This window comes from Triticum dicoccoides, chromosome 7B (assembly GCF_002162155.2).
Source record: "Triticum dicoccoides isolate Atlit2015 ecotype Zavitan chromosome 7B, WEW_v2.0, whole genome shotgun sequence".
Taxonomy (NCBI): domain Eukaryota; kingdom Viridiplantae; phylum Streptophyta; class Magnoliopsida; order Poales; family Poaceae; genus Triticum; species Triticum dicoccoides.
The window spans coordinates 718,587,080-718,601,853 of NC_041393.1; positions in this window are offsets into that span (position 1 = coordinate 718,587,080).

Genomic DNA, 14,774 nt, shown 5'->3' on the forward strand with positions numbered 1-14,774 from the left:
ACTGCCACTCCCCCTCCGCCTCTGCCTCGCCACCGGCCGGACCTAGGGTTTCGAGGTAGGCAAGCAAGCAGTCGAGCAGTAGCAGGTCAGGCGGAGGCGGCAGCCAGATCCGTCGCGTTGCTTCCGGATCCGTGCCCTCCCCACCCTCGATTCATCTCCAATCCCGCCGCCGACACCCAACCCCACCCCCACGGGCGACCTCCCTTAACTCCATTACCACCGGCGACCTCCCTCCCTTGCTCCTCAACCCAACCCAACCCCGATTCGATTCAGTTCAGAGATGAATCCGCTCCCACATCGCCGCCACCACACACTGACGAATCCCCTCCATCCACACTGCCCCATCTGCATCCGGCTACCTGGATCCGCGTCGCCCCATCTGCATCCGGCTACCTGGACCCGCGTCGCCCCATCCGCATCCGGCTACCTCGATCCTTCGTCGCGGACCGCTTCTTCGGTGGGTCGCAGCGTTGCGCAGGTGTGGTGGAGGTGCACGCGACCGAGTCGCACTAGCAGCGGATCACGGAGGCGATCCTGGAGCATGCGCTCAAGATTTTCTCTGATAAGAATGTAAGATGTCTCTGTTTCGATTGCTAATTTCGTATCTTCCCCGGCTGCTCGTGCTTAATTGGTGCTTAAATTGGGTCGGATTGTTGGTCTGTTGAAGGTAGAGGTGAAGACACAGGTGGTGGTGGGGGATCCCAAGGAGAAGATCTGCAAGGTGGCGACCGAACTCAAGGACGATCTGCTCGTCATGGGGTGCCGTGCTTTCGGCCCCGTCAAGAGGTAACTGAAATACCAACACTGTCTTCTGCGCTTTGGTGAGCTGAACTTCTAATTGTTCTGGCGCTGGCTTGCTGCCTGACACAAGTGCAAACTGCAAATGAAATTGCAGTTCCTGAAATCAGTTTTCTTGCCAGTACAACACCTGTAGACTGTAGTGAAATTCGTCCATTCCAAATTCGACTGCAGATAACATCCGTGTTTACTGACACACTATAATATTTGGGCAAAACTGGGTTATCAGAGAACTGTGCTACTATATAAACATCATTTTGCGTATGAATCTGATACAGTGTGAAGTATGTGCTACATCTGCTCCTGTAGACATGAGACTGCATGTGTATAGATAAATTTATCTTGATCTGTAGCGCATTTGCGCCTTGGCATAGCATTTTTCTTTCCATAGAACTGAATACCACGGATAGAACTGTTCAGTCGGTCTATCTTAGTAGTAGCTACTGAAAACCGACTCGCATTGCTTCATGGAAATCTCTCACGGTCACAGTGAAGAACTCTACTTGTACAACCAAAATTGATTCAAATCCTACGTATCTAGAACTGCATCTTCACATTCTTTAGTGCAGCCATGTAGTAGCACTATAGTAACCTTCTAGATCAATTCATTTAGTGATTTTTTCCGGGGAGTTCATCTTGTAATCTATTTAGATCATGAAGTTTCTAGGACAGTTACCTGCCTGCTTGTATGATAGGCGTCACCTTTCGTGTATGAAAGAAACAAGCTGATCCAGTTCCTTAGGTGACCAAGGCATATTCCAGTCCAGCATCTATTAAACTTTGTATGCTGAATTTAAATTGGCTGTCACTATATACTTAGGAGGCAGTGACATAACAGTATATGCCTGTGCAGATTTATACATTGTTAAAATGGAGGCTTGGGAAGAACTATTTTCTTTCTAGTAATAAGTCAGGAGTTTTTTGTTGCTTCAGTAGGGTGTCATACATTATAATCATCAGCTCATGTCGTCTGGGATCAAACATAGCTTTGAATTTACAAGAGTAAAGATTTATGTGAGAAGTACAAACCATGTTCAATTTTAACTAGTACAAAAATTATGCCCATGCTATAGTGATACATTCTGTACTACATTGTTGCTTCTGTTTGCTTGCTTGATTACCTCTCTAAGGCAGCTTTGTTTTGTTCTTCTCCTTCATGTGCTACTTGCAGCATCAAGGGGATCTTCGACCACTACCAGCAGGCCTCCGGGACCAGCCTGTGGACCGAGCAGTATGAGGTTGGCTGCTGCTTCTCTATCTTGCCTCCATCCATCTTTTTCTTTAGCTGTATCACTTTCTCCTTTCTTTGATGTGGCTGATTTGCTTTGGTTTGATATCATCTAGATCTGACTAGTTTGTACTTAGTCACTAGTTTGTATCCATCTTCAGATTGTTATTTCTTCTAATTCTGCTACTAGTTGCTGTGTACTCCTAGTGCTATAGTAATATAGAAATATTAATGCTCAAATATGATGATCTGGCCTGCAGCGCACCTACAGTTTTCATTTCTATGATCAGTTTAGAGAGTTGCACATGTCAGTATATTGTATACTAAAAAATCCTAGCTAGTGAGAACATTTTAGCCACTCCATGAACGCATACTGGTTAGTGTTAGTCATACTATTTATGTACATCTCATTTGCTGTCAATTCTTGCTTATAAGTTATTGGATCCCTCATTGGCTACTGTTTGATGTTCTGTACACATTCTTATTCTTATATGTTCATTCTTGTTTTTTGCACAGGTGAAGTGCGAATCCTAGTTCGAAGTTGTGAAGCATATCAACAAAGACTAGCATATTATGTGTTGTAAATGTAGGCATTAGTAGGGTTATCTGGGTTGTAGTATACTGTAACGTTTGTAATAGACTAGTGCCGTGTTGTTTTGGACGAATTTCATTTGCTATTTGGATTGTTCAAAATAATGATTGTGTATGTGATTTGAATACCCTTCAAATGGAAACCTGACAAGGGGGTCAAAGTTATAATGGTTGTTTGATAGATTTTGAAATTTTTTATGTGTGGGATCAATTTTGTGATAAGCATGACAAGTGGGACCAATCTAATTGGTGGGACCAGTGGCAAAAAAGGACGAAAATAAAAAATTAGTAGACTGTAAAAGGTTGAACCTTAGAAAAAAAAGGCCGAATTAATGGCCCAAGCCCATGTAGCTAGTGAAAATTAACAAGAAAAAATACATTAAAATGCCAAATTGTTGGGCTAGGCCCACATAGAAAACTAAATTGGACCGGGCTGAATCTTGTGCCACATCAGATTGCCATGCTGGATGCCTACGTGGCCTGGGGAGGTTGCTAGTGACCAAAACGCCACAGTAGACGTATTTTGGTCATAAACGTCTACGACCATTCCAGAAGAAAGGTCGCTATAGTCAGTTTATGACTGCCAGCTTTTGACCTTATGTTTTTGGTCACAAAAAGGTCATAAATTGAAAACATTGACCATTTAGTGACCAATAGTGCTGGTCACAAGTTGACATATTTCTTGTAGTGAAGGGACGCTTTGCCATGGAAGATGGAGTCTTTTCCTTGCAAGTACCTTGGCCTGCATTTGAGCATTAAGCAGTTGAAGCGCTCGGAGTGGCAGCCAATGGTTGATGCAGCACTGCATATCCTTCCTAGATGGCAAAGAGGCTTGGTGACACGGCCAGGGAGATTGATATTGGTCAACCAGGTTATGAGAGCGAGGGCGACGCATCATCTGATCGTGGCTGAGGCACCGAAGTGGGCACTTGAGAGAATTGACAAAGGTTGCCGGGCATTTTTTTGGGCAGAATCAGAAGAGGTTCATGGAGGTAGATGTTTGGTATCTTGGAACAGAGTGTGTCGTCCAAAGGAGCTGGGAGGGCTTGGTGTCATTGATCTACGCAAGCACGGGACAGCGCTCAGGCTTAGGTGGGCATGGCTTTCGAGAACCGATGAGTCGAGACCATGGCAGGGGCTGAACTGGAAACCTGATAAGCAGGTTTGTGCGGCTTTTGGCAATTTGGTGAAGTGGCAACTTGGTGCGGGCACAAAGGTGCTTTTCGGGACGGATCGTTGGATCAATGGTGCAACAGTTAAGTAGCTGGCCCCACTGGTCTATATTCAGGTCAGGATCCAAACTGCGAACAGAAGATGTGTGAGAGATGCATTATGGATGCATGCTTGGATGGAAGATATTGGAGGTGAACTTGACACGGAGGGTTTGGCACAATTCATCCGGTTGTGGGAGATTTTGATGGAGGTACAATTGGTGCTGGACACGGAGGACAAACCAATCTAGGATTGGAGCGGGGATGGAAAATACACAGCCTCTTCGGCTTACAAGATGATGTGTATTGGAGGGATTAGATTCCAACATTACGCTGGAATCTGGAAGTGTTGGGCACCGCTAGTCTGCAAGCTATTCATGTGGCTAGCCATCGTATAGGCTCTGGACCTCGGACAGGAGATGGAGACATGGTTTGCAGGAGGAGAGATCACCGTGTTTCCTTTGTGATCAGGAGGAAGACACGGTGGACCATATTTTGATGCAATGTGTTTTTGCCCAGCAAGTTTGGTACATGTGCTTCGACAGAATGGGGATTGACATGACCTTATGCCCCTCGGCTCAAGATAGTATTGGGAGATGGTGGCCGGTAGTGAGGAAACGGATGCCAAAATTGCATTGGAAGGGTTTTGACTTAGTTGTCATATCGGTATGTTGGAACTTATATATGGAAGCAACGCAATGGAAGGGTATTTGGCAGAACGGACTTGCGGAACACAGGAGGCGCAGTGGACCTGATCTGGCAAGAACTAGAGATATGGACTAGGGCTGGAGCGACAGGAGTAGCTACGTTTTGTGAGTAGTAGGTTTTGGGTTGTGTTAGGAGGTCGTGGTAGGGCCATGTAGGTGGCCTGCCTAGCGATGATGTAAAACTCTTGTACATATCTTTCTCCCGTCTACAAAGCTAAGGTACGCCATTGGCGTACCCTCGAAAAAAAAAGCATTGCCTTCCTCAATGGTTCAGTGACGTGCATAGTTGATAAAATTCAGGGTTTTGCACGAACAAAATTTATTAGAGAAAACTAGATTAACCGATCGCATTTTTGCAAGTTGTCGGACCAACCAGCTGCTGCTATCGCTGGCCGCAGTGTGATCTGGGCGTTTGTCGGATGGCGAGAGTACTGCAGGAGAGAAATAGTTCCATCTATTAGCCATTGGTTCGACGGATAATTACATGTGTGTCTGGGCATGGCAACCATCCGATCTGGCTGCTTCGTTCTCTTATTTGCCAGAGCTCGAAAGAAGAAGCTACCAAATCATACCTCTAATTTAGAAGAAACTGGTCGATCTCGCCATGGACGTCAAACTGCAATGAGTTTATTAGGCCAAACCAAATTTATGTCCCTCGTTCGCGAACTCTATCCGCCGCTTCAAATGTGTGTGTGTGTGAGAGAGAGATTATTCACGGGTGTGGGGCAAGCAAGGAATCCAAGAACACATACTGCTCCGCTACAATCCAATCGAGAAAAAAAGAGGTGTAATCTGATCTAAAACACGTACACTTACACGGCCGTGTGGCGTGATCCCATCAGATCTGAGCCGCTGCCAGCATTCTACTCATGCGGAAGAGTGGCGTCCGACTGCACGACTGTCGACTTGACTTTGGTACATGCTGATATAAGGTTGATGTGCGGCAAGTCCAGATACGATAATCATGAAATTGAGGAGAAGAAGAGGATGGCTCAATAATATGAGAGGGGAGTTGGTGAAGACTAGAAGTGAAAGCGCGCTTTGCTGCGCCACAACGTTAACAATTGGCCAATTAAAACTTCAAGTTTGTCGGGCACAAAAGCAATAAGTACTTTACGCTTCAAGCACATAATCCAATTCAGATCCAGTTTCCTTTTTTGGATTATGCAAGAGATACAACCATGCAAAAAAGCTAAATAGAATGAACCATGTAATTATAAAAAAATCAAAAAATATATAATGAACCATATAATAATCTAGCTAACCCTATTGAAGCCGATTGTCCAAACAGAATCATGTAACAATCTAAATCTAGCTAGTCCCACTAAAGCGGGTTGTACACACAGAAATCTAATAAAACTTGGTGTTTACGATGCATTCACGTCAACAAGTGATCTCCACTGCAGACTCGCGAGGGTGAATGAAAGGAAGGCGCCGCTATTTCATCAGCCGGCGTCAGGGCGTTCTGGCATCATCCTTGGACGCCTATGGTTCCCGGATCAATGATCTCTCTAGTTGTTGGATGTAATATCACTTAACAGAATCAGATGTCAATTTGCATCTACACTCAATGATATGTATGCATGTTTATATTGATCGATCAAATGTGTCTAAAAGCGAAAATCCAGTTAACCGATCAATGCGAAGAATATGGAGATTAACCATGGTGTAGGTCTAACCGATCAAAACTGAAACATCCACCACAAGGAAAAGACCATACTACCCTTTAGGCTCTCCACTATGTAGGCCAAAAGCGGTGCCAAAGTTGTTTTTTTTGCATTTAGCACCGGTGCCCTACGTTGCCCAGCCGGTGCCAAATAAAAAGTTCAAGGCACCGATGCATGTAGTTGCTCCGATGCCATATTCGTCGAGCAAATAAACTAAGCACGCTGCTGTCCTTTGCTACGCGAAGCAACCCTGAGACACTGGTCGTTGGGTAATCTGAGCTAATATATTAGTACTACTTTATATGTATGTGGGCCAGAGCTGGAGCGGATGCCAAACCGTTCACGCTGTGTGGCCGGTGCTAAAAGAAGGTGATGCCAAATCTGTGTGTAGGTGACTGCCTTTTCAGAAATTTGGCACCCCTCACATAGTGGAAGCTTAAGGCCTTGGGATTCATGATCTAATTCTAATCTTCGCCATTGATCTGTATCCAAAATCACATAATTTTCTAAAGGGAATGTGGCCTAACAATGATAATTTCAAATACCAAACCTACGGTAACCTCTGTAAAGGAACTTCCGCCTCTAACACAACATGGTAATATGATGGCAACCTGCGACAAACATGCATGTTAGACAGAGCACATACACTATGGCAAACCACCTATAACGATCCTAGCCAAACTTTCAGAGCTTTGACATATATAGCAAAAGTGACCAGTGCAGTCGCATCAACTGCATGATCTTTTAGGCATAGGGGTGCAGGCGGAAGTGGCCTCCTGGCTACACCACATATATCTTCCTGCAACACATAACCTATGGATGTCCATGGGTGAACACAGGAAATATGCGGGACTTAAGGGCATTCCTCTCAGCCTAGATACAATACAACTCACTTATCCAGCAGTAAACAAATCAGCATCCACTGCAAACTCTCATACATGTGAGTGCATTGTCTAGAAAAAGCTAAATAATTGCCTCACGTGAAGGTTTTCCTTGGCGGTGATTGGAAATAGCAAGCCATGCATGCTAGAGATTGAATTCGCTAGAACAAACTTTTAGTGCATTTGAACTATGAATCTCTATCTCTACCTAATCTTTACCTAATAATAAAGAAAATTGGGTTTCTGTCGTCCGTCGCACAATTTGCCCCTGGAGTTCGCATGAATTACCCACCTATGCCACCGGTAAGTTGGAAAAATGATTCGTTTTTTCTTTTCTTTAAGTCGGCCGTCCGTTTCGATACAATAAGAAGCCAACCCACCAGCAAATCACTACTCCATGGCCAGACCGACTGGCTAGACCCTCACGCTCCCACCTAGGAGACCTAGGCTCGACCCCAAAATCTCCACTTTTTGCTCCCCTTTTCTCTATTAGATAAGATGCCTAATTGGGCCAGCCCAACGCGGCCTACAACACTTATTTTTTCTTATTTTTTTTTCACTTCTATTACATTCGCTTTGTATTTTCTTCTTTTGGCTTTATTTCGAAATACTATAAATATTTTAATTATAAAAATCACTTATATGCGGAGTTTGAAAGAATGTTAATCATGCATTAAACAAATGTCAAGCTTGTATAGAAAAAATGTTTTCATTATATACAAACAATTACAGTGTGTATAGAAAAATTATAATATATTTTCCATTCTTTAGTAAATGTTAATCGTGCATTAAAAAAATTAAATGTGCATGGAAAAAATGTTTCTGATGTATATATAAAAAAATGTATACAAAAACATATACAATGTGTATGGAACAAAGTAGACATAAAAATTATAAGTTTAAAATATTATCATGTATCATGTTGTTAAACGTGTATGTAAAAAATATTCTTGATGTATACAAAAAAGTAGAATGTGTATAAAATAAGTAGACATAAAAAATAAATAGGTTTTGGAAAATGTTAACCATGAAATTGGAAAGTATTAAGCGTGTATATAAAAATGTTTCTAATGTAGAAAAAATGTACAATGTTCCTGATACAAGCTTTACGTAAACCAATGGCTTGACTTTAATTTTCATATTGTTTTAAATTGTTTCCATAATTTTTTTCTTGAGAATATCGATGTTGATATGCAACCTTGAACATTTGGTATGCATGCCCTTACAAATTGATTGTTTTCGATGGAGTTGTCTAACATGTTTGCGACCAAATTGATACTTGACTTGGATTACAAAAACACATATATCAAGGAGGCAAAAATAATGCTCTTTTGCAAATGTTATTTTCATCGTAATGCAAATATTTGTTGGGCACCATCGAGAAGGAACGACAACAAATGCGTAAAGAGATACTTGCAACTAGATAGCTATTTATATTGTATAAATTGGAAACACCTTGAATACACTTTCAAAATCATCACGTCTTTATGTTTTTGCGCAACATCACTTATCATTTTGTTTTTCATGTGACATCGTTCACGATTTCAAGAGATTTACTGATCTCTCGAGAGTGTGTATGAGATGTGATTTTTTCGCTCTCGTTGCAACGCACGGACATGTTTGCTAGTAATAATAAAGAAGCTATTGTTTTTGGTGGTACGTCATTAAAATTGCCCCCAAAGTTTCAAAATATTACCCATCAATGCCACCTATAAGTGACAAAGAACGTTTTGCAGGGAATCTCACGCCTGGGCCGGCCCAAGTATAGGGACCTCCTATATTGCGCTCTGCACGCTGGAAAAGACACAGCGCGCCCGTTTGGGACGGCCCATGTTGCAGGCCCTTTTTTAGTTTCTTTTTCTAATTTTATTTTTCTGTTCTATTTTCTGTTCTTTCTACTTTAATTGGAACTTCAGAAAACATTGGAAATTTCAAAAAACTGAGAACTTTGAATAAAATGGTCAGGAAAACATAAAATGTTAGTGAATTCAAAAAATGCTCGGGTTTTTCCTAAAAATGTTCGCATACACAAAAAGATGTTCACAATTTTGGAAAAATGTTTGTAATATCAGAAAAAGTCCGTGTCTTAAAAAATCTTAATGAAATTGGACAAAATGTTTGCTAATTCAAAAAATGTTCATGCATTTTTAAAAATATCCTAAAATTTTAATAACAGTTTGTGAATTACAAAGATTTTATTGATTCAGAAAATGTTCATGCATTTCAAAAAATGTTCCTGATTTTTTTAAATAATTGACCAATTTCGAGAAAAATGTTCATCTATTCTAAAATTGTTCGCCGATTCAAAATAAATGCTTAGAACCCATTCATAATATAAAAAATTGTTCATTCTTTTGTAAAAATGTTTTTAAATAGTAAAAAAAATCATGATTTTGAAAAATGTTCCCAAAGTTGTACAAATATTGATGAATGATCGAAGGTATGTAGTTAAATAGTAATGTTTCTGAGTCTTTGTGACTATATACCCGCTTGAATTTTGAAGAATAAATTGCCGAGGTGGATCAGAATATTATAGTATGTTTCTAAAAAAACCTTTCTTGAAATTCAGAATAATTCTTTGAATTACCAAGTTTTCTGACAACCACGATATTTTTTCGAAAATGTGAACATTGCTTCAATTTGTGAATAAATTTTAAAATAAAGAAACATTTTCTTGCATTTGTGAACAAATTTTCAAAGTCATGCGATGAGATGTGAACAAAACGTGGTCATCGGCTCATCGCCATTGAAGATTATGATTTTTTTTTTCTCCCGTTGCAATGCACGGACCCTTTTGCTAGTTCTGAACAAAAGAAAGTTAACCGCATCATGAGAATGAACTATCAGTTTGGCAATTATCCACGGGCGTTTCCATGCTAGTGCTCCTTTTAGCACCTGAATAAAGTAAGATATAGGTTTATGTGAAGCTTGGTCCATTGTAATGCTGATGCAAGCGTGAGTGATAGATTAGAATGGATGTCTTTAATATGTAGCATAGCGTATTATTCAAAGTTCAGTCAATCTGACATGGTGCAACAGACAGTTGGTCTCAACTAGTAAAACGGAATAGTAATGTTCACAAAGCACCCAAACAAGTTAAGATCTTGAACTTTGACAATCTTCATATTAATCTTGAAATTTAATGCTTGTTTATTAGCACCCAAACGGAATACAATGGAATATATATAATTTATATATTATATTAAATATATTAATATATAATATATATTTAAAATATATAAATGTATTAATATAGTTGTTAACATATTTTTTATAATTGTTTATATGATTATATAATATATTTAGATATATATAAATTATATATAAATATATAAATTTAATATAAATTATAAATATATTTAATACAAATTTATGATTATATATAATATATATATGATGATGATTATATATTAGGTTAATAAATATTATATATTATATATATATATATAAATTATGATTAATATTATTGTAAATTTTATGTAAATTTTATATAATTTTATTAATAAATTGTTAATAAATTTGCTGTAAATATATATGTAAATATATAAATATATATGATAAATTATAAATTTCATCATATATATAAATTTGTCTATAAAATATAAATTGTTAGATACTAAACCACTATGTTTAGTATTTATTTCATCATAGATAGCAAGATAATATATATTTATTAATAAAAATTGTTAATATATAAGATATATACTATTGTTAATATTGATGAAAGTCAATTCGTATCCACAATATTGGTGAACCTACAGTATTCCAAGATTACTTGAAGTTTGTTGTCTCATCTGAATTTTTCATTGGCCTTTGGGTTTCCTTCTGCTCTCAGTATATTGTGTTTTATTTTACAAACATTCCTACACATATAACTCCACATTTGTTGGTTGCGATGCTCTGACGGGATCTTTTTTCAATTTGTCTCCTCTGCATGGTTAATGCACGACAGCCAAAATTGCCCGTCGATGAGATTCTCGGGTGTGTTGATTCAGGTGTTCATTGACAAGGTCTCAGGACGTTGCTTGGTTGCTTCAACTGATCATCCAGCATGCTCTTTCGCCAGTGTACTGTACTAGCTATATCAAAGGTGCTCAGTTAAATCTTGTGTGGTTTCTATGCCATTTGACTGTTGAAGTTAACTGCAGTCTACCTATGTCTTCAGTCAATTACTTGAAGGTGATTGTCATTTTAAGCCTATGGTTTCAGATACAATTTTGCGTTGTTGTTTCATTGCAACTACGCCCTGCATGATTCCAGCGGGGGTAAAATGACCTGCAGTGAATACTCACCTTACAGCTCTTTCTGCTTATAGCTGTGGTTAGATGAACCAAATGGCTCTGTGATAGCTGTGAATAATCAGGCTAAGTACAAGTGTGAAGTTATGGTGCATGGGCACCATGCTGCTCGTTTTTTTTTCAAAAATAAATCCAAAAACATAATTAGAAGTAAAAAAAAGTCGAAAAAATTCTGTGGAAATTTGTATGTGTTCAATACAGATCCATGAAATTTTGTTTTGAAAAAAAATATAATTTGTAAGTTGTACAAAAAAAATTGCTCACTTGAAAATACATATATGTCTTCCTTTTATACGCCACGTGTGGAAGTTAAATGTTATGAAAATTTGTACGTATGTATTATGTGTGTGTGTGTACAAAAAATCAACATTTTTCACGTTGTAGAAAATGTTTTTCTTGGTGCCGGGCACCATTTGCAATTTCCAGGCTAAATACGCACTACACGTTTGCTGCCTTGTTTTTTCTTTGCAAGCAAACTGGGCTGTGTTTTTGGGCTTCGTACACTGTGTTTGCTGTGTTGAAAGAAATAGCAACCACTGGATCCACCGGATGGAGAATGGAGGGCATCCGGTGGTGGCTAAGGGCCTGTTTGGTTCCAAATAAGTCACCAACTTATAAGTCAAAAAGTAGAAAAAGTGACTTATTTTGCCAAACAGATCCGACTTATAAGTCACCTTAACTTATAAGTCATAAGTTGCTCAACCCCAACTTAAAACTTATAAGTCACCCTCTTTTACGTGGGTCTCACCACCTGCATGATATTGATTGGTGTGGGAAGATGTGTCAGATGACTTATAAGTCAGGTGACAATCAAACAGGCGTGACTTATAAGTCACTGGTTTTAAGTCACCTGACTTATAAGTCAGGTGACTTATTGGAACCAAACAGGCTCTAAGGTAGCCCGTGACTTAGTGAAGTGCATGGTGGCTACGGGCATCCACGGTGTGTGCCCAAATGGTAGTGCCAAATGCTAAAATAGCTTTTGGCATTGGTTCTCAACATCGTGGAGGTATTGCCAAATCAAAGAAAAGAACGTCAAATCAAAGAAAAAATGGAACCGGAGATGCTAGGGGCGCCCATGCCAAATCCAAAGTGACAATAAACAAACATTTTTGCATGCTACCTCCACTTCATGGCTGAAAAGGCACACGATTCATGTGCATGCCGGAGAGAAAGAACCGGATGCATACATTATAGAGAGAGAGATGTCTTTTTTTTTACTCTGCAGTGAGTCTCATCTTAAAAGTAAATTTGGAACCAATGGCATATGCGGTTGTGTGTCAGATTTGGCTATGGCATACATTGTGCATGCTTAGCCTCTGACTTAGTGAACTGCACGCAAGAGAATCTCCTCTGGAGCAATTAGTTAAAGAGTACCCTTTGAGTGAGCTTCTCAAGGGTCGCTGAAGAAGAGTGTGAGGAGTGCTCCTGTGCTGCCACATGTCGCGGTTGGGTTTCATCTTTGTTTTAAAGAAATATAAAAATGAATTATGAATATAAAGTAAAATGATTCAACTTATAGACTGTATTGTTACTCTTGCTACCATCAGGATAGATATGTCCTCTTCCTCGGTTTCCCCCTACATATATGGGATATTTTAAGAAATGAGCATCTTTCTTCGTAGCAGGATCAGGGGAAAGAATGGGAAAGAAGTCGAAGACGCGGAATGATAGTGAATAGAGAGAAAGATTTTTCTGATTTTCTTGTTTCTATCTACTAGACGCCGTAGATAAGCTACAGGTGATGGGAATGAAAGTGGTGGCTAAGTTGTCCTCTAACTTAGTGAACTACATCAGAGAATCTCTTCTGGGAGCAACTAGTTAAAGGGTACTCTTTGGATGGCTTCCTAGGAGTCACTCATGGGAAGTGTGAGGAGCGCTCATACGCTGGCACGTGTTGCGGGTGGGTGCACTCCCTGCAGGAAGCGACAGGTTCACAGAAACGAAAGTTGCGACTAAGTTACCCTCTGACTTTGTGTATTGCACATAGAGAATCTCCTCTGGGGGCAGCTAGTTAAAAGCTACGCACCGGATGGGCTTCCTAGGGGATACTAATGGGGACTTGGGGAGGGCTCCTACATTGTCGCATGTCGTGCACTGGGCCCAACCCCATAGAAAACGATAGGTTCGCGGGAATGGATGGCGTATGAATGGTTTTTTTCCGACTTCATTGGGGTTTTCTCGGTTTCTTGATTTTTTTTCTGGTATCTATGACTCTTTTTTTCAGTTTTCTCATTTTTCATCTTGCATTGTATATAGGAAGCACAAAGTGTGCTCCCACGGGCAGCACAAGTGCGTTTTACGGGTAGCCCAAGGCGTGTTCCCGTAGTGGAGCACAACGACGAAAAAGGGTTAGTCCCCGCTTTATATATAAAACAACCATCGCGACAACATTCGAGTAAGAAGATACAAATGCACTCCACCACCACACGCAATGCACGCACCCAAGGTGAGATACAAAGGTGTCGCGCACCGGAACACCACCCCAACGGCAACCAAGCAACCTAATGATAAGCAAAGAAAAACTGCTTGGGCCGACGGAAACCACACCAAGATAAGCAATCCATCGAGGAGCGGTGAGACGGATATGGCTGAAGCGAGGACTCCAAGATCATGCCTTCAGGAAGGATACAACCACATGTACCATCACCGTCTTATCCCCGAGGATCAACTTTTTACCCGGAGGACCACGAAAGGAGTGGGAGCACCACGACGGAACCTACAAGGAGGAGAACGACGTCCACGGACGCCGCCTCCGTCGACCAGTATAGGGACTGGGCAAGTGGTGTACCCCGGTACTCCTACCCCTCTGTCGCATATCCGCTCCGCCAACCACCCGCAGCCATGCTGCCCAAGCGACCATGGCTTCCCGCCTGCACCCGAGCCACGATGTCAGCCCACAACCAACGCGTCTCCCATTGCCAGAGCCGCCGCCCCGCACCCAGACCGCCCCGAGAACCACCAAAGTCCGTGACTTTGAGCAGATCCGCACCCCAACCGCCACCTGGACCAATGACCAATGACGGGGGCGGAGTGGCGCGCCCAAGGACCAATGGTCCAGTTTCTACTCAAACTCGATTTTATTTTAAAATAAGGCGTTGAGGTGGGCCCCTACCACGCTCTCGGTACACACACGCGGTGACGTCAGGGCGCGAACCGACCCGACCTAACCCCAGAGCCCGAAGCGAACCCGACCGCACACGTGGTACCCCACCCCACCCCACCCCTCCCGTCTCGAAGCCTCCCGGATCGGCGGACCGACCGACGACCCAGCCGCAACCCAACCCCACCCCCGGTGCCGTCGTCCCCACGGGCCTCCCCGCCCCATTTGCCGTCGCCCCCAAGGCTCTCCTCCCCCTCAAATCCCCCCCTCCCCCCTCCCACTCCGCTCCC